Source organism: Symphalangus syndactylus, chromosome 17 (genome assembly GCF_028878055.3).
Source record: "Symphalangus syndactylus isolate Jambi chromosome 17, NHGRI_mSymSyn1-v2.1_pri, whole genome shotgun sequence".
NCBI classification, from domain to species: Eukaryota; Metazoa; Chordata; class Mammalia; order Primates; family Hylobatidae; genus Symphalangus; species Symphalangus syndactylus.
In genome coordinates this window covers 82,173,052-82,184,279 of record NC_072439.2, presented here as the reverse complement: position 1 = coordinate 82,184,279, position 11,228 = coordinate 82,173,052, and the positions used below count along the sequence as shown (strand labels likewise).

Genomic DNA, 11,228 nt, shown 5'->3' with positions numbered 1-11,228 from the left:
CTAGTTCTAATAGGGTAGGAATGGAGATTCTGTAGAATCTTTCTATTTCTGGCCTTACCTACTGTGATTTCTGAGCTTCCAAAGGGTTCATTAATCATGTAGGTATCAAGCAAATATAGACTTAAAACCTTGGAGAATGCACGTGATAAGAAATTCTAGGTATGTCTTACCACAAAGCCGGATCAAGATCAGAAATAATGAATTCTTGTTTTAGATACCAGGATATTCAGAATTCTAGCATTAGCCAACATGCCTGTGCCTGCCCACCTGTACTTCCACCAAAGTTAAATTGTCAAGATTTCTGATAAAAGAGGCTTTTAGGCTTTGAGAGTGAGGTAACTTATCCTCTAAAATCCATGCCATTACAAGCAATCTTGATAAATCTGGAGGGAAGGTTATCAAATCAGAGGCTCTGCATTTCATTTTCCCACTTGCTACATTTCAATTGAGAATTTTCAGCAATTGTGCTGTATAGTCTACAATTTTTTGAGGAGAAAAGAAAATTCAGACATTTGTCTGTTTAAATCTAAGGTTCGATAGCTATTGACTTACTCATGTTGACAGGGATCCACTGATCTAATTCTTCCAGGACGAAGTACAGCTTGGCTGACCCAGTTCTTGGGATGAGAGGATTAATGAACTCTCTAAACCAAACCTTTGGTGGAAAAGAACTTCAGAGGAGTTGGTAAGCATCCTATTTATGCAATTACTATTAATGACTAAATTATTTGTTTCTGATTTTGTTAACAAAGTGAGAGAGGTGGTCACATTATTTTATTGATTGCTTAAACATTCAATTACCTGGACACAAGATGCAAGAAGCTAGGATTGGTAGTGGCTAAGTAGGTGAGTTCTGGAGTTAGAGGGCCAGGGATTGAAGTCCGGCTCCTTCACATTTTGACTTGGGCATTGTCAAACTGTTCGACTTGGGCATTCTCAGAGATTACCAGTTGCTTCTAGGGAGGCAGTAAGAGTTGGGGATAAGTATGTGGGATTTGTCATTAGCCTTCCTGTTTAAATCTTGCCCTGGTACTTCCAAATTGTGTGATCAGGAACATGATAAATGCTCAAAAATTTTTATCCTCTTCCCCCTTCTCTTCCTGCTCTTTTTTCCCCTTCTACTTTTCTTCCGCTTTAGTAGCAGTAGTGACAGTAGTAGTCGGCATAGTTGTAAAGGTTAATGGCATAATTTCTATGGTAAGAGTAGAATTAGATATTGGGGAAGATTACCATGGCAGACTCCTATATCACCAGAAACAAAATTTTTGTTCAGGGAAAATACTTGAGGAGGGGAAGAGAGGGAAGCAAAGAAGATTGGGGCTAGTTAATGTTGGGAATATTTGGCAAGATCAACAGCACCTCTGGTGGTAGGCACTAATACAAAGTTTGAACATTGGCTGATGATAAAAGGAGAATTGGAAATCAGAATCTCATTTTCTGGCTACTTTTCTCTGCAGTCTCTAGCCTACTGGAAGTGGAATCTGAAAGTTTGTCAAGAAATGCTTTCTTGTTATAGAGTTCTTGTGTGAAAACCTGGAACCGAATACTAAGTATGCTTGGTCCATGTTCTTTATGTACCAACATAGAACAGCAAAGCATTTTTTTTTTTAATACTTTAAGTTCCAGGGTACATGTGCACAACGTGCAGGTTTGTTACATATGTATACATGTGCCATGTTGGTGTGCTGCACCCATTACATTAGGTATATCTCCTAATGCTATCCCTCCCCCTCCCCCCACCCCACAACAGGCCCCGGTGTGTGATCTTCCCCACCCTGTGTCCAAGTGTTCTCATTGTTTGGTTCCCTCCTGTGAGTGAGAACATGATAGTTTGCTCAGAATGATGGTTTCCAGCTTCATCCATGTCCCTACAAAGGACATGAACTCATCAATTTTTATGGCTGCATAGTATTCCATGGTGTATATGTGCCACATTTTCTTAATCCAGTCTATCGTTGTTGGACATTTGGGTTGGTTCCAAGTCTTTGCTATTGTGAATAGTGCCGCAATAAACATAGCGTGCATGTGTCTTTATAGCAGCATGATTTATAATCCTTTGGGTATATACCCAGTAATGGGATGGCTGGGTCAAATGGTATTTCTAGTTCTAGATCCCTGAGGAATCGCCACACTGACTTCCACAGTGGTTGAACTAGTTTACAGTCCCACCAACAGTGTAAAGTGTTCCTATTTCTCCACATCCTCTCCAGCACCTGTTGTTTCCTGACTTTTTAATGATCGCCATTCTAACTGGTGTGAGATGGTATCTCATTGTGGTTTTGGTTTGCATTTCTCTGGTGGCCAGTGATGATGAGCATTTTTTCATGTGTTTTCTGGCTGCATAAATGTCTTCTTTTGAGAAGTGTCTGTTCATATCCTTCGCCCACTTTTTGATGGGGTTATTTGTTTTTTTCTTGTAAATTTGTTTGAGTTCATTGTAGATTCTGGATATTAGCCCTTTGTCAGATGAGTAGGTTGCAAAAATTTTCTCCCATTTTGTAGGCTGCCTGTTCACTCTGATGGTAGTTTCTTTTGCTGTGAAGAAGCTCTTTAGTTTAATTAGATCCCATTTGTCAATTTTGGCTTTTGTTGCCATTGCTTTTGATGTTTTAGACATGAAGTCCTTGCCCATGCCTATGTCCTGAATGGTATTGCCTAGGTTTTCTTCTAGGGTTTTTATGGTTTTAGGTCTAACATATAAGTCTTTAATCCATCTTGAATTAATTTTTGTATAAGGTATAAGGAAGGGATCCAGTTTCAGCTTTCTACATATGGGTAGCCAGTTTTCCCAGCACCATTTATTAAGTAGGGAATCCTTTCCCCATTGCTTGTTTTTGTCAGGTTTGTCAAAGATCAGATAGTTGTAGATATGTGGCATTATTTCTGAGGGCTCTGTTCTGTTCCATTGATCTATGTCTCTGTTTTGGTACCAGTACCATGCTGTTTTGGTTACTGTAGCCTTATAGTATAGTTTGAAGTCAGGTAGCGTGATGCCTCCAGCTTTGTTCTTTTGGCTTAGGATTGACTTGGCGATGTGGGCTCTTTTTTGGTTCCATATGAACTTTAAAGTAGTTTTTTCCAATTCTGTGAAGAAAGTCATTGGTAGCTTGATGGGGATGGCATTGAATCTATAAATTACCTTGGGCAGTATGGCCATTTTCATGATATTGATTCTTCCAACCCATGAGCATGGAATGTTCTTCCATTTGTTTGTATCCTCTTTTATTTCATTGAGCAGTGGTTTGTAGTTCTCCTTGAAGAGGTCCTTCACGTCCCTAGTTGGATTCCTAGGTATTTTATTCTCTTTGAAGCAATTGTGAATGGGAGTTCACTCATGATTTGGCTCTCTGTCTGTCTGTTATTGGTGTACAAGAATGCTTGTGATTTTTGTACATTGATTTTGTATCCTGAGACATTGCTGAAGTTGCTTATCAGCTTGAGGAGATTTTGGGCTGAGACAATGGGGTTTTCTAGATATACAATCATGTCATCTGCAAACAGGGACAGTTTGACTTCCTCTTTTCCTAATTAAATACCCTTTATTTTTTTCTCCTGCCTGATTGCCCTGGCCAGAACTTCCAACACTATGTTGAATAGGAGTGGTGAGAGAGGGCATCCCTGTCTTGTGCCAGTTTTCAAAGGGAATGCTTCCAGTTTTTGCCCATTCAGTATGATATTGGCTGTGGGTTTGTCATAGATAGCTCTTGTTATTTTGAGATATGTCCCATCAATATCTAATTTATTGAGAGTTTTTAGCATGAAGAGTTGTTGAATTTTGTCAAAGGCCTTTTCTGCATCTATTGAGATAATCATGTGGTTTTTGTCTTTGGTTCTGTTTATATGCTGGATTACATTTATTGATTTGCATATGTTGAACCAGCCTTGCATCCCAGGGATGAAGCCCACTTGATCATCATGGATAAGCTTTTTGATGTGCTGCTGGATTTGGTTTGCCAGTATTCTATTGAGGATTTTTGCATCGATGTTCATCAAGGATATTGGTCTAAAATTTTCTTTTTTTGTTGTGTCTCTGCCAGCTTTGGTATCAGGATGATGCTGGCTTCATAAAATTTGTTAGGGAGGATTCCCTCTTTTTCTGTTGATTGGAATGGTTTCAGAAGGAATTCTACCAGCTCCTCTTTGTACCTCTGTTAGAATTTGGCTGTGAATCTATCTGGTCCTGGACTTTTTTTGGTTGGTAGGCTATTAATTATTGCCTCAATTTCAGAGCCTATTATCGGTCTATTCAGGGATTCAACTTCTTCCTGGTTTAGTCTTGGGAGGGTGTATGCATCCCGGAGTTTATTCATTTCTTATAGATTTTCTAGTTTATTTGCGTAGAGGTATTTATAGTATTCTCTGATGGTAGTTTATATTTCCATGGGATCGGTGGTGATGTCCCCTTTATCATTTTTTTATTGCATCTATTTGATTCTTCTCTCTTTTCTTCTTTATTAGTCTTGCTAGTGGTCTATCAATTTTGTTGATCTTAACAAAAAACCAGCTCCTGGATTCATTGATCTTTTTGAAGGGTTTTTTGTGTCTCTGTCTTCTTCAGTTCTGCTCTGATCTTAGTTATTTCTTGCCTTCTGCTAGCTTTCGAATGTGTTTACTCTTGCTCCTCTAGTTCTTTTAATTGTGATGTTAGGTTGTTGATTTTAGGTCTTTCCTGCTTTCTCTTGTGGGCATTGAGTGCTGTAAATTTCCCTCTACACACTGCTTTAAATATGTCCCAGAGATTCTGGTATGTTGTGTCTTTGTCCTCATTGGTTTCAAAGAACATCTTTATTTCTGCCTTCATTTCGTTATTTATCCAGTAGTCATTCAGGAGCAGGTTGTTCAGTTTCCATGTAGTTGTGCCGTTTTGTGTGAGTTTCTTAATCCTGAGTTCTAATTTGATTTCACTGTGGTCTGAGGACAGTTTGTTATAATTTCTGTTCTTTTACATTTGCTGTGGTGTGCTTTACTTCCAACTATTTCGTCAATTTTGGAATAAGGAGAAGAATGCATATTCTGTTGATTTGTGGTGGAGAGTTCTGTAGATGTCTATGAGGTCTGCTTGGTGCAGAGCTGAGTTCAAGTCCTGGATATCCTTGTTAACTTTCTGTCTCGTTGATCTGTGTAATGTTGACAGTAGGGTGTTAAAGTCTCCCATTATTCTTATGTGGGAGTCTAAGTCTGTTTGTAGGTCTCTGAGGAGTTGCTTTATGAATCTGGGTGCTCCTGTATTGGTTGCATATATATTTAGGATAGTTAGCTCTTCTTGTTGTATGGATCCCTTTACCATTATAAAATGGCCTTCTTTGTTTCTTTTGGTCTTTGTTGGTTTAAAGTCGGTTTTTTTTTTGGAGACGGAATCTTGCTCTCTCGCCCAGGCTGGAGTGCAGTGGCATGATCTTGGCTCACTGCAAGCTCCACCTCCCGGGTTCACGCCATTCTCCTGCCTCAGCCTCCTGAGTAGCTGGGACTACAGGCACCCGCCACCATGCCTGGCTAATTTTTTATATTTTTAGTAGAGACAGGCTTTCACTGTGTTAGCCAGGATGGTCTTGATCACCTGACCTCGTGATCCGCCTGCCTCGGCCTCCCAAAGTGCTGGGATTACAGGCGTGAGCCACTGCACCCGGCCTAAAGTCTGTTTTATCAGAGACTAGCATTGCAACCCCTGCTTTTGTTTGTTTTCCACTTGCTTGGTAGATCTTCCTCCATCCCTTTATTTTGAGCCTATGTGTGTCTCTGCACGTGAGATGGGTCTCCTGAATACAGCACACCGATTGGTCTTGACTCTTTATCCAATTTGCCAGTCTGTCTTTTAATTGGGGCATTTAGCCCATTTACATTTAAGGTTAATATTATGTGAGTGGGAATTGAACAATGAGAACTCATGGACACAGGAAGGGGAACATCACACTCCGGGGACTGTTGTGGGGTGGGGGGATGGGGGAGGGACAGCATTAGGAGATACACCTAATGCTGAATGACGAGTTAATGGGTGCAGGAAATCAACATGGCACATGGATACATATGTAACAAACCTGCACATTGTGCACATGTACCCTAAAACCCTAAAGTATAATAAAAAAAAAATATTATGTGTGAATTTGATTCTGTCATTATTATGTTAGCTGGTTATTTTCCTTGTTAGTTGATGCAGTTTCTTCCTAGCATCGATGGTCTTTACAATTTGGCATGTTTTTGCAGTGGCTGGTACCGGTTATTCCTTACCATATTTAGTGCTTCCTTCAGGAGCTCTTGTAAGGCAGGCCTGGTGGTGACAAAATCTCTCAGGCATTTGCTTGTCTGTAAAGGATTTTATTTCTCCTTCACTTATGAAGCTTAGTTTGGCTGGATATGAAATTCTGGGTTGAAAATTCTTTTCTTTAAGAATGTTGAGTATGGGCTCCCACTCTCTTCTGGCTTGTAGAGTTTCTGCTGAGAGATCCGCTATTAGTCTGATGGGCTTCCCTTTGTAGGTAACCCAACCTTTCTCTCTGGCTGCCCTTAACATTTTTTCCTTCATTTCAACCTTGGCGAATCTGACAATTATGTGTTTTGGGGTTCCTCTTCTCGAGGAGTATCTTTGTAGTGTTCTCTGTGTTTCCTGAAATTGAATGTTGGCCTGCCCTGCTAGGTTGGGGAAGTTCTCCTGGATAATATCCTGAAGAGTGTTTTCCAACTTGGTTCCATTCTCCCTGTCACTTTCAGGTACACCAATCAAGCATAGATTTGGTCTTTTCACATAGTCCCATATTTCTTGGAGGTTTTGCTCATTTCTTTTTACTCTTTTTTCTTTCAACTTCTCTTCTTGCTTCATTTCATTCATTTGATCTTCAATCACTGATATCCTTTCTTCCACTTGATAGAATCGGCTGCTAAAGCTTGTGAATGCGTCCTGTAGTTCTCCTGCCATGGTTTTCAGCTCCATCAGGTCATTTAATGTCTTCTCTATGCTGTTTATTCAAGTTAGCCATTCATCTAATCTTTTTGCAAGGTTTTTAGCTTCTTTGCACTGGGTTCGAACATCCTCCTTTAGCTTGGAGAGGTTTGTTATGACTGATCTTCCGAAGCATATTTCTGTCAACTTGTCAAAGTCATTCTCCGTCCAGCTTTGTTCCATTGCTGGCGAGGAGCTGCAATCCTTTGTAGGAGAAGAGGCTCTCTGATTTTTAGAATTTTCAGCTTTTCTGCTCTGGTTTCTCCCCATCTTTGTGGTTTTATCTACCTTTGGTCTTTGATGATGGTGACCTACAAATGGGGTTTTGGTGTGTATGTCCTTTTTATTGGTGTTGATGCTATTCCTTTCTGTTTGTTAGTTTTCCTTCTAACAGTCAGGACCCTCAGCTGCAGGTCTGTTGGAGTTTGCTGGAAGTCCACTCCAGACCCTGTTTGCCTGGGTATCACCAGCGGAGGCTTCAGAACAGCAAATATTGCAGAACAGCAGATGTTGCTGCCTGATCCTTCCTCTGGAAGCTTCGTCTCAGTGGGGCACCCGGCTGTATGAGGTGTCAGTCAGCCCCTCCTGGGAGGTGTCTCTCAGTTAGGCTGCTTAGGGGTCAGGGACCCACTTGAGGAGGCAGTCTGTCCGTTCTCAGGTCTCAAACTCCATGCTGGGAAAACCACTGCTCTCTTCAAAGCTCAGTTGGAAATGCAGAAATCATCCGTCTTCTGTGTTACCCATGCTAGGAGCTGTAGACTGGAGTTGTTCCTATTTGGCCATCTTGAAATACCAATCACATTGGTTTTTTTTCATAAACTGATTCTCTACCATCCCCATCCTCCAGACTTCCCATAAGCATTCTCCAAGTTATTATGAGTTCATGAGGGACCTGGCACTGGAAGATGTTCAGTAATATCTTTTGAACTGAATCCCTTCCAACATTGACATGCTTCTTCTTTTCTGTTTTGCAAGAACTTTACTTTCACTTTATTCTAAAGTTTCCAACTAGTCTAAAACAAGGTCAGACACAAATATTTTTCTTGAATTCACACAATCACACAAGATACCAATCTCTCAATCTCCCTTTGGTTCTATTTTTTTACTGTAAAACAATTTGGTGGTATGGTTTATCTAGCCTGTCAACAAAATTATGACCCATACTTGTCAACCTCCAGTAAACTCTACCATGATAACTTTTTTTTTTTTTTGAGACAGAGTTTTGCTCTGTTGCCCAGGCTAGAGTGCAGTGGTGCAATCTTGGCTCACTGCAAGCTCTGCCTCCCAGGTTCACGCCATTCTCCTGCCTCAGCCTCCCAAGTAGCTGGGACTACAGGCACCCGCCACCACACTTGGCTAATTTTTTGTATTTTTTAGTAGAGACAGGGTTTCACCATGTTAGCCAGGATGGTCTTGATCTCCTGACCTCGTGATCTGCCCACCTTGGCCTCCCAGAGTGCTGGGATTATAGGAATGAGCCACCGTGCCCGGCCCTACCATGATAAATATTTTACCTTTGAGTGCAGTAACAAATGAAGATATATGTAAAATATATGTATTTAGTTGGTATTGTCTAAGAGTAATTTAATAAAGGAAACACAGAAAACCACTCACTGGAAGGGATAAGTATTTCCAAAAATAACTGGAAGTTTCTGAAATCGTCTAGTTTTTTCACTAAAGCCAATGCATTTTGACAAGAAATAGAAAATTTCCCTTAAACTGAGATTCTGGCATATTGGTTTCTTTGGTAATTTCCCTCCCTTTCAGCAAAATCATTGTCCTGTAAATGACATTTCTCATCTATATTTTAGATTACAAGCTTGACAACTTGTCTATTCCTTTAAATCTACCTCTTTCAGATGAACATATTTCCTCTGTATGAACTGCTGAAAGTAATCACTTTTCCCCCTAACACCTTTGTTTTAAGTAGAACAATAATTATTTGACATTTCATTAATTCATTAATTATTGACATGATCTAAAACTGTACCATAACTTCTTACTCCCTTCGATATTTTATGGTCTTCCACTATATTCTTCTGCTCATCATTAAAAGTTTTAACCATTTTAAATTTTGTAACTATGTACCTACCCGTTGTTTTGGTCTTTCTACTATGTGTTCATTCTTGGAGGCAGGAGGCAGTGGATGTGCAATGTAGAAGCACCAGAACATAGCACAGTTTCAAAAAAGTCAGTGAGTTACAGCTTAAGTAGGGCAGCAGTGGAGAAAAAGAGTGCTCTCATGTTATATGTTGTAGGAAATAATTCCACAACATATTGGGTATTTGCTACGTGTTGTACACGATCCTAAGCACTTTACAATCATTATCTCATGTAATCCTAACAAGACTTTGGGGAGTAATTATTTTTTCACTTTATAAATGAGAAAACAAATGCTCCACAGGTAAGTTGCCTAAGGATACACAGCTAACAAATACAAGAATTACAATTTCAATCCAGTTTAATGGCTATGACACGATTTTAATGGCTATGTCACATCATCTTTCTCCAAGGACACCAAAACTTCACGATCCCCACTCTTTTATCATTTACCACCTAACTGCTGAAAGTATCAGCCTACTCATCGTTATTGGCATCACCTGGAAGCTAGCTAGGACTGGAGACGCTTACGTCTTACCCCAGACCTACTCAATTAGAAATCTTTTTAACAAGGTCTCCAGGTGCTTTGCATATTAAAGCTTGAGCACCCAAGGCCATGTGCAACTTGTTTTCATCTTGCCGTTGCAGGCTCAGCTTCTGACAGGTAAAGCTGAACTTGTGTCACCCATTCCATGTTCCTGCCTCTGTGTCTTTGAGCCTTCCTGCCTCCCAGAATGTGCTCTCCCTGATATAGTTTGCCTCTGTGTTCCCCACCCAAGTCTCCACTCAAATTGTAGTCCTCATGAGTGGAGGGAGGAACCTAGTGCGAGGTGATTGGATTATGAAGGCACTTTCCGCCATGCTGTTCTCGTGGTAGTGAGTGTTTTCACGAGATCTCATGGTTTTAAAAGTGGCCCTTTCCCCTGCATGCTCTCTCTTTCTCCTACCACCGGACAAAGTGCCTGCTTCCCCTTTCACCTTCCACTATGATTCTAAGTCTCCTGAGGCTTCCCCAGCCATGCAGAACTGTGAGTCAATTAAATCTGTTTTGTTTATAAATTACCCAATCTCAGTATCTTCACAGCAGTGTGAAAATGAACTAATACACTCCCCTCAATTTCTCTCCCTAACCAAAGCCAGCACATTCCCAAAGAACTTATTTACTCAATTGCCACTTTATTATTCTTTTGATCAATTGGAATTAATAATTGTTTTATTTTGGACTCCCACAGTCCTTAGCATATATTTCTATGAAGCCTGTGATTGCTTCACGTTGGGAGAAGGACCCCGTCCTTCTCATAGCTCTTGTTTTCACAGCCCAAGTTCTGGAAAAGTGCCTTCTTTGACATTGCAGATGTTCAGTAAATGTTCATTGTCTAGATAAATAAATGGTTTGAAGGGTTCCTTTTTTTCCATGCTTTCTAGAAATTTTGTCTTAATTTATTCTTTGTTCTGAAGGTTATTTAGAATCATGATTCTTAATTTCCAAGTAGTTAAAGTTTTATCCTGGTCAACTTTTAATTATGTATTTCCATTTTTGTTTGGTGATGAATATAGACTCTATTTTTAGAAACTTGTAGCTAAGCACATAATAGAGTTTTATAAATGAACATAAAAAAAGAAAAAGTAGTTGAGAGGTGAAAAATTCTATATACAATTATAAAATTTAGTTGAATTTTATATTCAGTTCACCAATGTTATTACAAAATCTAGTTCTGAAAGAGGTATGATAATATTGTATATGTACTATAATATATGAATAATCAAATATAAATTTCTCAGTCTTCAAATACATTCCTTAAATATGTTATACTTTTAAAAATGCCTTTTTTAAAAAAAAATTCTCACTGTAACCTAAAATTTAAAAGTTTAGACTAACATGTGCTATGATATCTGTGTTTGGGTTGTACGATAGTTTTCCATACATTTTCCTTAGCAGCATTTACATAATTAAGGCATACTTCATTTGCATAGACAATTTGATTTCCCCTACCCTTCACTCACAACCCTCAAAACCCCCAATTTTCTTTAAGACAGATATAACGTTATTGGCAGTGATATAATCTATCTTTGTTAGAAAATAGTAGCAATTCTGCATTTCCAGATGGTAGAGTGGTGCAGGAAGCTGTATCCTAAGTTTATAAGCAGCAAAGGAGTATCAACTTTGGCTATAGAATTAGCATTCAAAAATGCT

General features: G+C 39.5%; 1 protein-coding gene across 2 annotated transcripts in view; it reads left to right on the top strand.

Annotated features, from left to right (window-relative positions):
* Window positions 1-594: 594 nt before the first annotated feature.
* Window positions 595-11,228, top strand: part of PEX5L (peroxisomal biogenesis factor 5 like) — a 686,817-nt gene continuing 676,183 nt past the window's right edge. For both annotated transcript variants that reach the window (XM_063621798.1, XM_063621795.1), the window contains exon 1: window positions 595-685. The gene's annotated coding sequence lies outside the window, so the exon portion shown is untranslated. The remainder of the gene's footprint in view (window positions 686-11,228) is intronic.